Source organism: Onychomys torridus, chromosome 13, assembly GCF_903995425.1.
Source record: "Onychomys torridus chromosome 13, mOncTor1.1, whole genome shotgun sequence".
NCBI lineage: Eukaryota > Metazoa > Chordata > Mammalia > Rodentia > Cricetidae > Onychomys > Onychomys torridus.
The window spans coordinates 54,456,254-54,471,617 of NC_050455.1; the positions used below are offsets into that span (position 1 = coordinate 54,456,254).

The window sequence follows — 15,364 nt, forward strand, 5'->3', positions numbered from 1 at the left end:
TGTAAAACTTATTAAAAGTCATAGAAAGTCATATTTGCAAGAGAATCTGAAGTTGTGTTGGGTATGGTATCTCATTTCATCTCCTCCTGCGGTGTCTCTCACAGGGAGGCCAGCTGTGGGAGCTGTCTCACTTCAGAAGCACACAAGGCAGCTATGAAAATCAGTGAGCTAGAGATTAAGAGCACCATTGTTCTTTCAGAAGACCTGGGTTTGATTCCCAGCGTCCATATAGCAACTCACACCCACTCCAGTTTCAGGAGATCTAACGCTCTTTTCTGGCCCCCAAAGGCACCAAGCACTCAGGTAATACAAAGGGAAGGATATAGGCAAAACACACACACACACACACACACACACAGAAATGGTGTCAGGATGTTCTTGAAACAGAGTTGAGCAAAAAGATAAATGTTCACTCTCCCCACCCATTTTTCTCCTGCCTGTCTTATCTTCCCCCAAATGGATAAACTTGTTCTATTATTTCTTCTTCTTCATATTTTATTAGAAGGAGACTAACTACCCACCCAGCCAGCCGACAACTTTTTACCATTGACTAGCATTGCATGTGGCACCCCTGTCAGTACCATGCATTGAGAGCTTGGCACTATAAGTAGGCATTTCTTTTTTCCATGGGGAGGTCATGTGACTATGCCCCTTTTTTGTGGGAGGGGTCCTGAGAAGGGTTGAACCCTTTTCTGACACAACACTAATATATAGGCTTGTGATAGCTCTCTCCTCACTATCCAACAGTTCCACCAGGGTTAACAGACTACCCCCAGGTTCAAACAGCCTGAAGATCATTGACTCAGGACTTCTTGAGGACCACTGACTCAAGTGGTAACCCTTGCCACATGTAGTCAAGGTTATATGAGAGGTTACATCAATTCTTTCATTACATATAAACAGCCAATGACCACTGTGCCGGAATGCTCCATAGTGACAGTTTACAGTATCGGTATGAATGACATAATGAGACATAATTTCCCAACCTCTCCAACTAAAATATCTCACTCTGAGGGACGCCCATGTGGAACACATTAACCAGTGATGACTTGAGGATCCACCTTGACGTTTCTATGGAACTGAAACTCAACCTAGTTTTCCACAGTTTAGAAAATAGTCCAAGCTGCCTGCGTCCCAAAAGAATGCTTGCTTTATAGAGCAGTCCATTAAAACTTTATGGTTATTACCTCCTGAGATACTTGTAGTTGCTCTTTAGACGGCAGTCAGAAGAAGAGCAGAGCCCTCTCTCTGTTTTGATACTGAAGTGATCCATGAGAAGGGTGGGTGGAGTGGGAAAACATATGTTTTTGATACTCAGATCTAACAGCATCTAAGCATGAGAGTTTTTTCCTTCTATGCAAGTGCTACAGCTTAGGTACAGCTGACATAGTAAGACATTTGAAAGATCATAACAGATGGTACCATCCCACTCTCACCCTCTCTCTTCATTCAAGTCATTACATTTGGGTACTGTCTGGGTTTTGATCATTTGAAAGGCTCTGGATTGTGAAAACAGGTTTTTGTTTTTTTTTCTGCTTCCATTATTTCTTTTGAGGAGGAAGGAGGCGGTTTGTGATTATACACACACACACACACACACACACACACACACACACACACACACACGCACACACGAGGCTAGGAACTGATATCAAGTGTCTTCCTTAGTTGTAATTTATTTATTTATTAAATGTGTTGCATTCTTTTTTTTTAAGATTTATTTATTTATTATGCATACAGTGTTCTGCCTGCATGTTTGCCTGCATGCCAGAAGAGGGCATCAGAACTTATTATAGAGGGTTGTGAGCCACCATGTGGGTGTTGGGAATTGAACTCAGGACCTCTGGAAGAACAGACTGTGCTCTTAACCTCTGAGCCATCTCTCCAGCTCATGTAATTTATATATGTATCATTTCTTTTTTTTTTTTTCTTTTTTTGGGTTTTCAATACAGGGTTTCTCTGTGTAGCTTTGCGCCTCTTTCCTGGAACTCACTTGGTAGCCCAGGCTGGCCTCCAACTCACAGAGATCTGCCTGGCTCTGCCTCCCAAGTACTGGGATTAAAGGCGTGTGCCACCACTGCCCAGCTTTGTATCATTTCTTTATAGATAGGGTTTTAACAAACTTGGGGCTCATGGACTGGGTCAGAAAGGCTGGCCAGTGACCTCCAGTCATCTCCATGTCTCTGGCCGGCAGTATGAGGCTGACAAACGCACATCGTAGTGCTTAGCTTTTTCTTGGATAACCTTTTACAAGATGAAATGACGTCAAAGTGATTTGGTATGTTTCAGAAGGCTCCAGGGAAGCTCTGAGTCCCAGGATGAATGCACACCACTTAAACACCAGCCTAAGAACTAACATGCACTTGGAGTTCTTCTTAATTGTATCATCAAGTTCAGCACTCTGTTCCAGCAAAGAGGCACTCGGATGTGAGGCCACCTTCCTACCTTCCCCAAAGTTCCTGGGAACACGTCATTATTTCTGCATGTTAAATAACCACCAATCATAGATTTCCATTTAAAAATAAATGAAGTATTCTCAAGTATAGGAAAATAAACACCAGCTACGTACATCATACCATGCCAAATATTTCTTACAGCATAATTTACATGTAAAAAAAAGTTAAGACAGCCCAAGCAAAATCTTGTCATGCAAGCCAGGCACTTGTTAGATTGAACTCCAAACACCACTGTGCAGTTTTTATCTTGAAGAAAAACAAACTACAATGAGGAATGCTTACAAGGACTCTGGGGAGACAGCCCTTCTTAATCCACTTCATGTGTTATAGCTCGGTTTCCAAATGAGGATGCTTTTCTCATTTCTTGGCAGGGGGAGTGGTGATTAGGTTGTTATTACACAGCAAGAGCAGCATCTGCTAATCAAGGATGGGTCCCCTGGGTGTCCCTGGGAGTTAGCACACGCATAAAATTATAAATAAAAACTATACAACACGAAACATATTTCATCAGTCAGGTGTGTGTGTGTGTGTGTGTGTGTGTGTGTGTGTGTGTGTGCGCGCACGCACGCACGCTCGTACATTTGGGAGGGAAAAATGAAAGGCCATCAGGCTGTTTGCTGGTCATTATATTAGACTATAACTCTTAGCAAAATCCATAGAATCAGAGGACTAGAAAGGACCTTGAAAGGTCAATTGAGGTAGAAGACAAATATTTAAACACTTATTGTAGTTTCCCCAAGATCTGCTTGGGTTTTCTCTTATATAACTGCCCACTCATGTACCAGATACAGAGATTTTCTGTTTTATGAGAGAGCTATGTTTTGACAGCATTTTATAGTCCCCAGTGCCAGGCTTTACTTAGACAATGCAGAACTGAATCCAGGAATACTAACTTTACAATTCTGGCTCTGTTGCTTAATGAGCTAAGGATGTAACTTCAGGCTTGCTTCCTACACTTGCTGGGTTTCAGCTTCCCTGTGGATAGACATGGATACCTGTTATTGGCCTCAAGGGACCACTGCAGAGATCGTGAACCGTATCATAAAGGTGGTTGTTGGCACAGGTCTGATTTTGGGGCCAGAATTAGTATTTATGCCACAGGTTTATCAATACAATATGGAAACAGCAAAAGCAACTTCTCTCAGCTGCTCTCACTTTGAAACTTATCTTTTGCCTGCTTTTTAAATTGGAAATAGATTTTCTTTCATACAATATATTCTCATTGTGGTTTCCCCTCCCCCACCTCCTTCTAGGTCCTCTCCACTTTCCCACCCACCCAAATTCACACCCTTTATTTCTCTCTCATTAGAACACAAACTGGCATCTAAATAATAATAATAATAATAATAATAATAATAATAATACAAACCAGAATAGAGAAAATCAAAGAGTAATCAAGAGACAAGGAAAAAGTACAAGAAACACATATAGATGCTGAGACATGCACATTTGCACACACAGAAAACCCATAAAAACCAAATCAGAAACCATAATATATAAGCAAAAGATCTGTACAGTTAAAAAAAAAAAACCCTCCAAAAATGCCACTGCATTTGTTTTGTGTTGGCCATTTACTGCTGGTCACGGGGCCTGCCCTTAAATGTAGTTTGAACAACCAATGTGACTTTGTTGGCGTTCTCATGGGGATTGCTTTGACTTCTCGCTTCCGATTTGTACCCCCTTGCTCTCCTTCAGTTGTCTTACTGCTCTAGCTAAGGCTTCAAATTCTCTATTGAATAGATATGGAAAGAGTGGATAGCCTTGTCTTCTTCCTGATTTTAGATGAATTGCTTTGAGTTTCTCTCCATTTAAATTGATGTTGGCTATAGGCTTGCTGTAAACTGCTTCTATTATGTTTAGGTGTGTCCCTTGTATCCCTAGTCTCTCAAGGACTTTCATCATGAAGGAATGCTGGGTTTTGTCAAGGGTCTTTTCTGCATCTAATGAGATGATCATGTGGTTTTGTCTTTCAGCCTGTTTATATGTTTAATTACCTTTAGAGATTTACATAGTTAAACCACCCCTGCATTTCTGGGATGAAGTCTATTTGGTCATGGTAGATGGTCTTTTTGATGTGTTCTTGGATTCTGTTTGCAATTATTTTATTGAGAATTTGTTCATCTATGTTAATAAGGAAAATTGTTCTGTAATTTTCTTTCTTTCTTGGGTCTTTATGTGGTTGAGTTATCAGGGTAATTGTGGCCTCATAAAAAGAATGGGTAATGTTCCTTCTTTTTCTGTTTTGTGGAACAATTTCAGAGTATTGGCATTAATTCCTCTTTGAAAGTCTGGGAGAATTCTGTGCTGAATCGTACTGACACTGGGCTTTAAAAATTTTTTTTTTAGTCTTTTAATTATTGCTTCTGCAGGGTCATAAATCTGTTTAAACTGCTTATCTGATCTTGATTCAACCTTGTAGGTGATATATACCAAGATATTTATCCACTTCTAGGTTTTCCTATTTGGTGGAGTATAGAACTTTAAATATGTCCTTATGATTCTCTGGATTTCCTTGGTATCTGTTGTTATGCCCCACTTCCATCTCTAATTTTGTTAATTTAGATCTTCTCTCTTTGCCTTTTAGTTAATTTGGCTATGGGTTTACCAAATATTATTGATTTTCTCAAACAACCAATTCTTCATTTCATTCTTTGTATTTTTTTTCTGTTTCTATTTTATTTATTTCAGCCCCGAGTTTGATTATTTCTTGTGGTCTTTTCTTTTTGTGTGTTATTTCTTCCTTTTGTTCCAGAGTTTTCAGGTGTGCCAGTAAGTTACTAATATGAGATCTTTCCATGGTTTTTTTTTTTTTTTTTTTTTTTTTTTTTTTTTTAATGTAGGCACTAAATGCTATGATTTTGCCTTTTAGAACTGCCTTGGTTGTGACTTGGTTGGAAGTTTGGGTGTGTTGTGCTTTCACTTTCATCTAGTCCTAGAAAGTTGTTTAATTATTCCTTGACCCATTTTTCATTCAATAGTGAGTGTTTCAGTTTCCATGAGTTTGTAAACTTTCTGTTGTTGATGATATCCAGCATTCATCTGTGGTGGCCAGATAAGTTGCAGGGTATTATTTCAATTTTTTTGTATCTGTTGAGACTTGCTTTGTGTCCATGTGGTTAATCTTGGAGAAAGTTCCATGAGGTGCTGAGAAGGTAATGTTTTCTTTTGTGTTTGGATGAAATGTTCTGTAAATGCCTGCCAGGTCCATTGATCTATGATATCATTTAGCTAGAGAATTTCTCTGCTTAGTTTTTGGCTGGGTGAACTCTCTTGTTGGCAAGAGTAGGGTATTGAAATCTCCTACCATCACAGTGTCAGGGTCAATATGTAATTTAACCTGTAGCAATGTTTCTTTTATGAACTTGGGTGCCGATGCATTTGGTGCATAGATGTTTACAATTGCAACATCCTCTTGATGAAACTTTTCTTTGAGTTTGTAGTGTCCTTCCCTATCTCTTCTGATTAGTTTTGGTTTGAAGTCTATTTTGTCAAACATTAAAATGGCTACACTGTCCACTTCTTGTGTCCATTTGTTTGAAATATCTTTTTCCATATTTTCCCCACCTCCCTGAGATGATATCTATCCTTTATGTTAAGGTGGGTTTCTTAGATGCAGCACAAGGATAGACCTGTTCTCAAACCCTATCTGTTAGTCTCTCTCTCTCTCTCTCTCTCTCTCTCTCTCTCTCTCTCTCTCTCTCTCTCTGTGTGTGTTTTAAATTGGGAAATTTAAATGACTGATGTTTAGCATTGTCAATGAACAGAGTTTGTTGATTCTCATCATTTTATTGTTCTGGTGTGAGTCTCCCCTTCCCCCACTTTTGATTTGCTGATCTGGGATTATTTATTCCTATGTTTTCTTGAGTGGTGTTAACCTCTTCAAATTGAAGTTTTCCTTCTAGTACCATTTGTAGAATAGGATTTGAGGATAGATACTGCTGAAATTTGGGGTTATCGTGGATTTTTTTCTCTGTTATTGTGATTGATAGTTTTGCTGTGTATAGTAGCTGGAACTGGTATCTGTGGTCTCTTAGAGTTTGTAGAATTTCTTTCCAGGTCTTTCTGGTTTTTAGAGTCTCCATTGAAAAATCAGGTGTTACTCTAATAGAGCTACCTTTCTACGTTATTTGTCTTTTTCCATTCTAACTTTCAATGCTATTTCTTTGTACTGTATTTTTAATGTTTTGATTACATATGTGTCATGGGAAATCTCTTTTCTGGTCCAGTCTATTTGGTGTTCTGTATGCTTCTCATACCTTGATAGGCAGCTCATTTTTTAGGTTAGGGAATGATTTTTCTTCTATGATTTTCTTAGATATTTTCTGTGCCTTTGACCTGGGTTTCTTCTCCTTCTTCTATTCCAGATTCCCTGGATGTTTTGTACCAGGATTTTTTTGTTTTAATTTAACATTTTCTTTGACTGAGGCCTCTATTTCTTCTACCTTGTCTTCAATGACTGAAATTCTATCTTCCATTTCCTATATTCTGTTGGCGAGGCTTGCCTCTGAGGTTGTGTATTGACTTATTCACATCCCCTTTAAGGCTCTTGGACATATTCGTAATAGCTATTTTGAAGTCCTTGCTTTGGGCTTCAGCTATATTACATCTCTCAGGACATACTATTATAGGGTTGATGGGTTCTGTTGGAGACATATTTCCCTGGATGTTATTATTTGCATTTTTTGCTATCTAGCCAACTTGGTTTGAGATGATTATAGTTCTGCGTGTCGATATTTGGTCTGGTCTTTGTTGGGGGTATATCCCATTCCTTGGTTTCGGTTGTCCTCTCTGGGTCTTAGAAGAGTGTGGTGGGTGTGGTTTCCTGTTAGGTAATGCTTCTAAGCCCCTGGGTGTTCCTAGGTATTGGATGTTGACACAAAGGAATGGAGATGGGCTAGAAGGGGAGGGGATTTATAGGAAGGAAGCTGGGTCTGCTACAAGGTCCTTTCGAGCCCCTAGAGAACAAGGACACAAAGAGAAGTCAGGCCTCTGCTAGTGGTCTGCTACAGTGCCTGCGATGAAACTAGGTAACTGGAGATGGAGGACAGAAAGGAGAGTGAAGACCTGATTCCCAAGTCAGTGTTTCCAGTGGGTTCCCAGGTAAGACAGTGCCTCTGGGTATAGTAACTGATACAGAGGGAGGGAGGGAGGGAGGCATGAACACTGGGTCTGCCCTTAGGTTCTAAGGATTCCTCAGGGAATGGAGACAGAGAGGGAAGACAAGCCCTTCAGGTGGTCTGCTGCAGGGCTGGGGAGGAGACTGGGGAATTGGAGATACAGGACAGGAAAGAGAATGATGGATCACCTACTTGATTCCCAGTCCACCATGGCCAGCAGGGTCCCAGGTGGTGAATACCTCTGGGTGCTGGTGGCTGGCCTTTCTCTCACTTCTTAAAGGCAGACACATTTCTTCTTCCAGACCCAAAATGGAATGGAGAAAGAAAAAAGCTTCTAATTTCATTTTGGCAGCAAAGTACTATTTTTATTCCCCCTTTCTGTCACAAGCTAACCCCAAGTAATACCAAGAAGTAAACTTGTGACTTTGTATCCCAACAACTTAGGAGGGCACTGTCCCTCCAAAGCACAGTGCATGGGTGGATATCTAATTGAAGAAAGGATGGGAATGATGGTGGAGAATGAGATACTCTCCAACCACGTGCTTTGAGAGGTGGTGATGACAGAGAAATGACATCACCCACCCCGTAGAACCTCAGCAAGATTTAGCAGGCTTACACCAGCTACGGAAGAAAATTGAGGCCAGAAGACAGGCAAGGTGAGTTGAGAGTCTTCTGAGAAGTTTCATCCCTGTTCCTCCCCAGTCTCAGGGAGTCCACTAAATAGCCTTTGCCCACTACTGTGAGACGTATATTCATTTTGGAAAATTGGACCAAGAGTTCAAGACTCTGGGACAGTAAACCAGAGAGCCAGTGGAAGATCCCCATCAGTAGATGACACTGTCCAGGCCAGGAATTTCCAAGTGTTAACAAACTCCTGTCGTCAACAATTTCCCTCCAGGCGAGGGTCACACTGAAATGGTTTCTAAAGGCAACAGAGATAGGACATCCTCACAGTTCCTTTGTCCTAAATGAGGATGGACGAGCCTTAAAACAAAACAAAAAAGCAAAGCAAAGCAAAAAACAAACCAAAACAAAAAAACCACAAAAAACCCAAACCAAACCCTAAATACACACAAAACCCCCAAACATAAGAGTTTGCATAATTTATGTTCCTTGTGCTACCCAGGCTGTGGTTTGCCTGAGAAGAAAGCATATAAACAGCCTCTTCCAGGGAGTGCACCGATGAGGGTCCCTTGGGACTCATTTTGAAGGGCTCGGTGTTTTAAAGTGGGTCTGAATTTCTCTGTAAAGTTCCCTGAAGCAAGGAGTGTTTTCCTTTTTCCTTTTAACTTTTTCCTTCTGTTGAAATCTTTACTGGGCCTTGCCCACACGCACAGGCTACTACAGTTCCTTGCACACCAAGGCCCTGAGAACAGAAGCAAATAAAATGATTCACTTCCCATCTGGGCATACTTGGTTCTGCCTTTTAATGGGATTTGACCAGTGAGTGCTGCTCTCACGCCAATGTCATAGTCCTGTATTTCATACTGCAGCCCTCAAGCACAAACTCAAGACAAAAACCAAGAAACACCCCCAACCTCCCTATCTACTCATCTATTTTGTTAAGCTTATTATTACAAGTCTTGCCAACAAAAATACGAGAATTGTAATGAACTTGGCAGTGCGTACACAACTAACGGTCAAGATCAAATGAGGACAATGCCACAGTTACCTTCCGTCCTAACCACGCCTCTTCAAGAGGAGAGAAAGACTCACTCAAAGTGCATACTGTACATCAGTGTTCACGGCAGCGCTAGTCACAATGTTCCAAAGATAGGAACCTGGATGACCCCTAGTGTGAGGATAAACAAAATGTTGACACACACACACACACACACACACACACACAGAGAGAGAGAGACAGAGACAGAGAGAGACAGAGACACAGAGAGACAGAGAGACAGAGATAGTGATACAGAGAAAGACAGAGGGAGGGAGAGACAGAGACAGAGATACAGAGAAAGAGAGAAAGAGACGGAGGGAAGGAGGGAAAAAGGGGGCAGGAGAACCATTCAGTCTTGACAAACATATCCCAACATATTATAACACATGTAACATATAAATATATAACATATATAACTTTGAAGACATTATGCTAAATAAAAGGGAAAACAACTTGGTTCAACCAATGACCCCAGAATGATCGAGTTCTACTGTGCCCCCTTTCTACAGGGACAGAAACCAGAATTCCAGCTAGGTTTGTAGGTTGCCAGTTGGAAGTCATGTGTTAGCCCAGCCTCGCTCCCTACTTGGGATGATCTTGTGACTTGCAGTTGGCCAACAGGATGCAAGAAGTCATAACAATTATGGATTTTCAGGCAGTGTCCTTAAATGGCGAGGCACATGTTCTCTGCCTTTCCCTCCCACCTTTCCACGAGATGGGTGAGGGGTGTGTAGCTATGGTGGTAGAATGGGAAGTCAGTATCTGCTGTGATGGCTAATCTTGTCAACTTGACAGGGGTTAGAATCATCTGTGAGACAAGCCTCTGAACCTGTGCATGATCACACTTCCGGGAAGGTTCAACCGAGTGAGAAAATCTCCTCTGAATGTGGGCGACACTGTGCAAAGCGTGCAGTCCAGGAATAAAAGGAAAGGAGAAAGCATGCACACAAATCTCCGATTCCTGGCTCTGGACATATGGGACCGGCTACCTCATGTTCTTGCCACTATGGCTTACCTGCCAGGGTGGACTGTACCCTCAAACTAGGAGCCTGATTTTGTCAGACATTTTGTTACAGCAATGAGAGAATTAACCTTGGGTGGTGGGTAGATCAATACCCAAGGAAGCTCAGTCCAAGGTAGTGCAATCAGCAAGAGAGCCAAGGACACCTGACAGCATTGTGCAAGAGACCAAAAAAAAAAAAAAAAGCCTATCTTGCGCAGTTTGTTATTTTTGGTTTTGGTTACTGGGACATAGTACACATTCAAAGCCAAAATGACAGAACAGATTGGATCGACGGGAGAAAAGCTACTGAAAGTGCCAAGGTTAGTAAGCAGAACGGGGCCCAAAGGACATGGAACCTTTATTTTGCTCCAGAAGCAAACTGCATGGGGCCCTTGAACCTTACAAACTGCTGGTCCTTGAAATGCCAATGTCTGGCACCTTCCTTGTAAATTACCCAAAGCCGGATGATGCTCTGCTTTGATGGGGATGTGCTCTCTCCTTTCATCACACAGAGGGTGGAGCTCTCTCAGTACCCAGGCCTGTTTTCTGCACTTCACCATGTATGTGGGGCAATTCCACAGGGATCGCAGTGCAGGAACGTGCAGACACAATTTGATCACAGTACAAGAACGCGCAGACACAATTTGCCTGATCAAGCTGCTGCCCACAAGTTGGTCACTTGGGAGTTAAATGAGGACGTCTAAAGGTGTCACTTATACTGAAAAGACAGAGGGACAGATTAGAGATGTTCTTCTGTAGGTTAAGTCATTTGACATGCCACCTCTCATTTCACACATGCACACAGCTCTGAAGGAAAACAGAATGCACCTGACATTAAGTCACTGGAGGGAGAGTTTCATCCCAAAGCAGGACTTCTCCTTTCGAATTACTTACACCTATTTAATGTAAATTCTGAACTTGATAACCAACAATTAAATGCCAGAGTCAAAAACTGAAAACTAGTAGGTGCTGGAGAGATGGCTCAGCAGTTAAGGGTGCTGCTGGCTGCTTTTCCAGAGGACCTGCTAACAAAGGTATTTAAACTCCAACCTCAGGGGACCCGACACCCTCTTCCAGCCTCCTTGGGCACTGTATGCACATGGAACACAGACACATTCAGCCAAACACTCATACACGTACAAAATAAAATCAAATCTTAAAATTGTTTTTCAAAAATTGAAGAGCATTTAAAAACTCAAAGTGTTCAATTTGACTTCATTCAACCAACACTATATTTGAGATCTTACTATATGGCAAGCTATGGATTTCCCACATATTATTTAAATCTCACAACCCTTACAGTTGAGAGAACAGACCTACTGCACCTGTCACTAGCTGAGCTGGGACAAGAAGATAAGCTGTCAGAGACTAGAAGTCGTCTCTGCCAAGAGCTAGTGGCACAGGAGACAGAGATGAATATGATTGAGAACTGGTCCTCAGTGACAATCAATGAGTGTGCTAGGGATGAGAGCAGACAGAAACAAAAGCATCACCACAGTCAGCACTCACGGAAGAGCATTCACCCCATTCCAGGAACCAGAGGCACACAGGCATGCTGTCATGGCGGCTACCTCAGGATGGCACACCAGTATACATGGCAGAGGTATCCATAGAAGAGGCCTCCTTGGAGCAGTTATATATGGCAATCAGGATAACACACTGACCACCAGCCTCACTACCAGTTTGCTTGAACTCAGTAGTTTCTCAATTAGGAGTCTAAGCTACCTCCAGGCAATGGTTTCCTCCATCCCTTGTCCAGTAATTAACGAAGACACCCCAGCATATATTCCAAACCTGAATTTAATTAATATGGAGGTCATGAGAGTCACCGCTCATGGCTTGAGTTTACATAAAACGACCACAGATGGAACCACTAAAAAGGCAACTGAAGCTGAGCAGTAGTGGCGCACGCATTCTCCGGGAGGCAGAGGCAAGTGGATCTCTGTGAGTTCAAGGCCAACCTGGTCTACAGAATGAGTTCCAGGACTGCCAGAGATACACAGAGAAACCCTGCCTCTAAAAACAACAAAAACAACAACAACAAACCAAAAAAGGTCACCTGGAGTATTTCAGTCTAGAAGAGGGAGTGTGGGGGAGGGGCGAAAAAGACAGTGAGAACTGAACAATGTAGATGGGCTTTGAAAATGCTTTATAGGCACATGAAGCTTCATAATATGCTGGAAGTAGAGAAGAAGAAAGCCAAAGAAGATCACACACTGGTGACACACACCTATACTTGCAGCCACTTGGGAAGCTAAGGCAAGAGGCTCATCATTTCAAGGCTAACCTGGGAAACACAGTGAAACTGTCTGAAAACACACAAAGGACTTGGGTCATAGCCCGCTGGTCGAGTGCTTGCCTAATATCCAGGAGGCTGTGGATTCAACCTCAAGTGCAACAAAACAAAAAGTAGTCCTGTCTAGGGATTTAATTTAGCATTGCTGAGCCGGGCAGGGGACTGTGGTTAGTCAATATGAGTTAAACTGGGGGATAACTAAATAAGATGTTGTTTTTACAGCACAGATTTGGGGTGAGAAGGCATCCACACCTATGAACCTTGGCTAAGTCTCAAGTCTCAAGCAGCCCAAGGAGGCAGGCATGGAAGTGTGCTGAGATGGTGTTCATAAGGGCAGAGGAAGTTGAGATCATGGGCCCAAGTATTGACTTGGGGACATGTCCCCTGAAGATACTGGGTACAGTAAGGGAACCAGAGAGAAAGACAGACAAGCTAGACAGAAGTGACGCCAAGGAAGCCAAGTTCTCTGGTTGTATAAGCTTGTGCAAATCACCTTTCTTTGGATGTCTGTTGCCAGCATATAAAGGGGGAAAGGGAGGTGGGCTGGAAATGGGTGACTGTGAAGATCTCCCCAGCTCTAAATGGTTCTGGCTCCAAGTCATTATTTCATACAAGACTGAATGGTTATTTTTCCATTAATGAATTTTTGTTTTCTTTTTGAGAAAAAATAAGAAACATAGCTTAAAAAGCTAAAAAGGATATTTACAGGCTGGTTACCAGGAAAGGTGGGCCTCACAAAGCCTTCTTTTAGGCAGTTAGTCTCTGATCATTTCAGACGTTAATACGAGCCAGCAAGCGTGACTTGAGTCTGTTTTTCAAACACGTGGAATCGTAGGAGGAGTCTCTGGTGTGTCTTTAGATATGGTCTGTGCCATTGGTGCTCTATGATGCTCTTTTTGCAGCAGCTCTGGCCTCCTTTGCAAGTGCAGCTCTCCAGTGATAATGACTTCAAGACAAAGATACTCAAAGGGTTCCACAAGCAACATCACACAGTGATGAATACACAGCTGACTTCAATAGGAACTTCCAAGATCCAGGGCCACATGTTTAATCATGTATATTCATTATAGGTGGTATTGTGGTATATCAAGACATTTTAATTTTCATACATACATAAAATGTATGTTGAGTATGTTTCCCCCATTTTCCTCGTTTCCCCTTTTTCTTTTGTTCCCCATCAATTCTCTCCCCAACAGTTTGCTTGCATTTTCATGTCATATGTATACACATGCTTCCATGTCTCCATTAAAAAATCTAGGGATCACACACACATGAGAAAAATCACATATGTTCAGACATTGGCTTAATTTGAAGGCCATTGAAGTCAGCAGTATATGGACCACTGTATTAGATTAGTTGAGAAACGTCTGTACTGATTTTTGTATTGACTGCACTAGTTTACATCTCCACCATCACTGTATCAACATACAATACTTTTTCACTTCTAAAAGAATCCAGGCTCCATGAAACTTGGTGCATAATTTATTGAGAAGGGAGAGGATAGCTGTTGTCTTTTTTGAGTTGGTTCTGGAGTTAGGTAGCTGTGATAATTAGATTTTATTTTTGTCCACTGGACACAAACTAATGCCATCTGGGAAGAGGGAACATTGAAGATGACTCCACCATATTGGCCTGTAGGCAAGCCAGGATGGCATTATCTTGATGAACAATTGAAGTGGGAGGGTCCAGCCTGCTGTGGATGGTGCTACCTCTAAGCAGTTGATCTTACGCTGTATAAGAAAGGAGACTGAGCAAGTCTTGATTAGTAAGCCCCTAAGCAGTGTTCCTCCAGGGACTCTGTTTGAGTTCCTGCCTCTGGGTTCCTACCTTTGGCTTCCTTCAGGGGTAGACTGTGTTTGGAACATGTAAGCCAAATAAGCCCTCTTCTCCCTATATAGTTTTGGTCAGGGTGTTTAAACACAGAAATGGAAAGCAAATCAGGACAGTAGCTTTCTAGTGAATGCTTTACATCTCCACTTTTGCTTACCTCCATGAACTCCAAGAGGGCAGAGACTGAATCCCTACTGTGCCAAGCACTCATCCTAGTGTCTGAATGGTTACACACATGCTCTGTCTGTTCTCACCAAGTTGAAGTTGGCTAGAATTCTTTCTTTTGGAAGGAACCTTAGATCCTATTTATAAAAAGAGACTTTATGGCTTTCTCTGCTCTTCCTCGTCTTCCCCCACACCCTCATTTTATCTCTCCTGGTCTCCTGTGGGCTCTCACTTTTCCTTCCTTCCTCCTTTTCTGGACTACAGAAGATAAAATGAACTAGGAACTGGCAGAGGCAAAGGACTGACTCAAAATTGCCTGGCACACGGTAGAACCTCAGCAATGCTCCTTGTAGGAAATAATGACAAATGCATTGCTTCTACCATCTTCTGTCCCGTGGGGATAAGAACATTCCACTTTTATCTGGGGTGAATACCATCCACTCTGCTGTTTTTGATGAAGACTTGGAGCTGACATAGTTCAGGCGAGCTGTCCAATATTACTTACAGTGATGCAGCTGGACTCAGAATTTAGGGCTGTTTGGCAACGAGGCTACTTTATCTAGGCTACAAAGCCACCCCAGGACATGTATTCTGTACCCTTGTTCATAATGACATCTATTCTTAGGAGTCCTGACTGAACCAAGTCCATGAACAAGTAAAAGGCATGGAGATGGTGTGTGACATCGTGGCTACAGATAACTTTTAAGACTGACTTGGCCCACAGTCAGCTATGGATTAAAGAGGGGCCTGTGGGGCCCTACCATTTACTGTTGAGCAGTGAGTACAACTAACTCACAGCAGCTAACAGATTCTAAGAGACAGGTACACGGCCAG

The 15,364-nt window shown here is 42.1% G+C and overlaps 1 protein-coding gene across 1 annotated transcript in view; it reads right to left on the reverse strand.

Annotated features, from left to right (window-relative positions):
• Ccbe1 (collagen and calcium binding EGF domains 1) overlaps positions 1-15,364 on the reverse strand; it is a 226,740-nt gene that overhangs the window by 19,135 nt on the left and 192,241 nt on the right. The gene's annotated exons all lie outside the window — the stretch shown is intronic.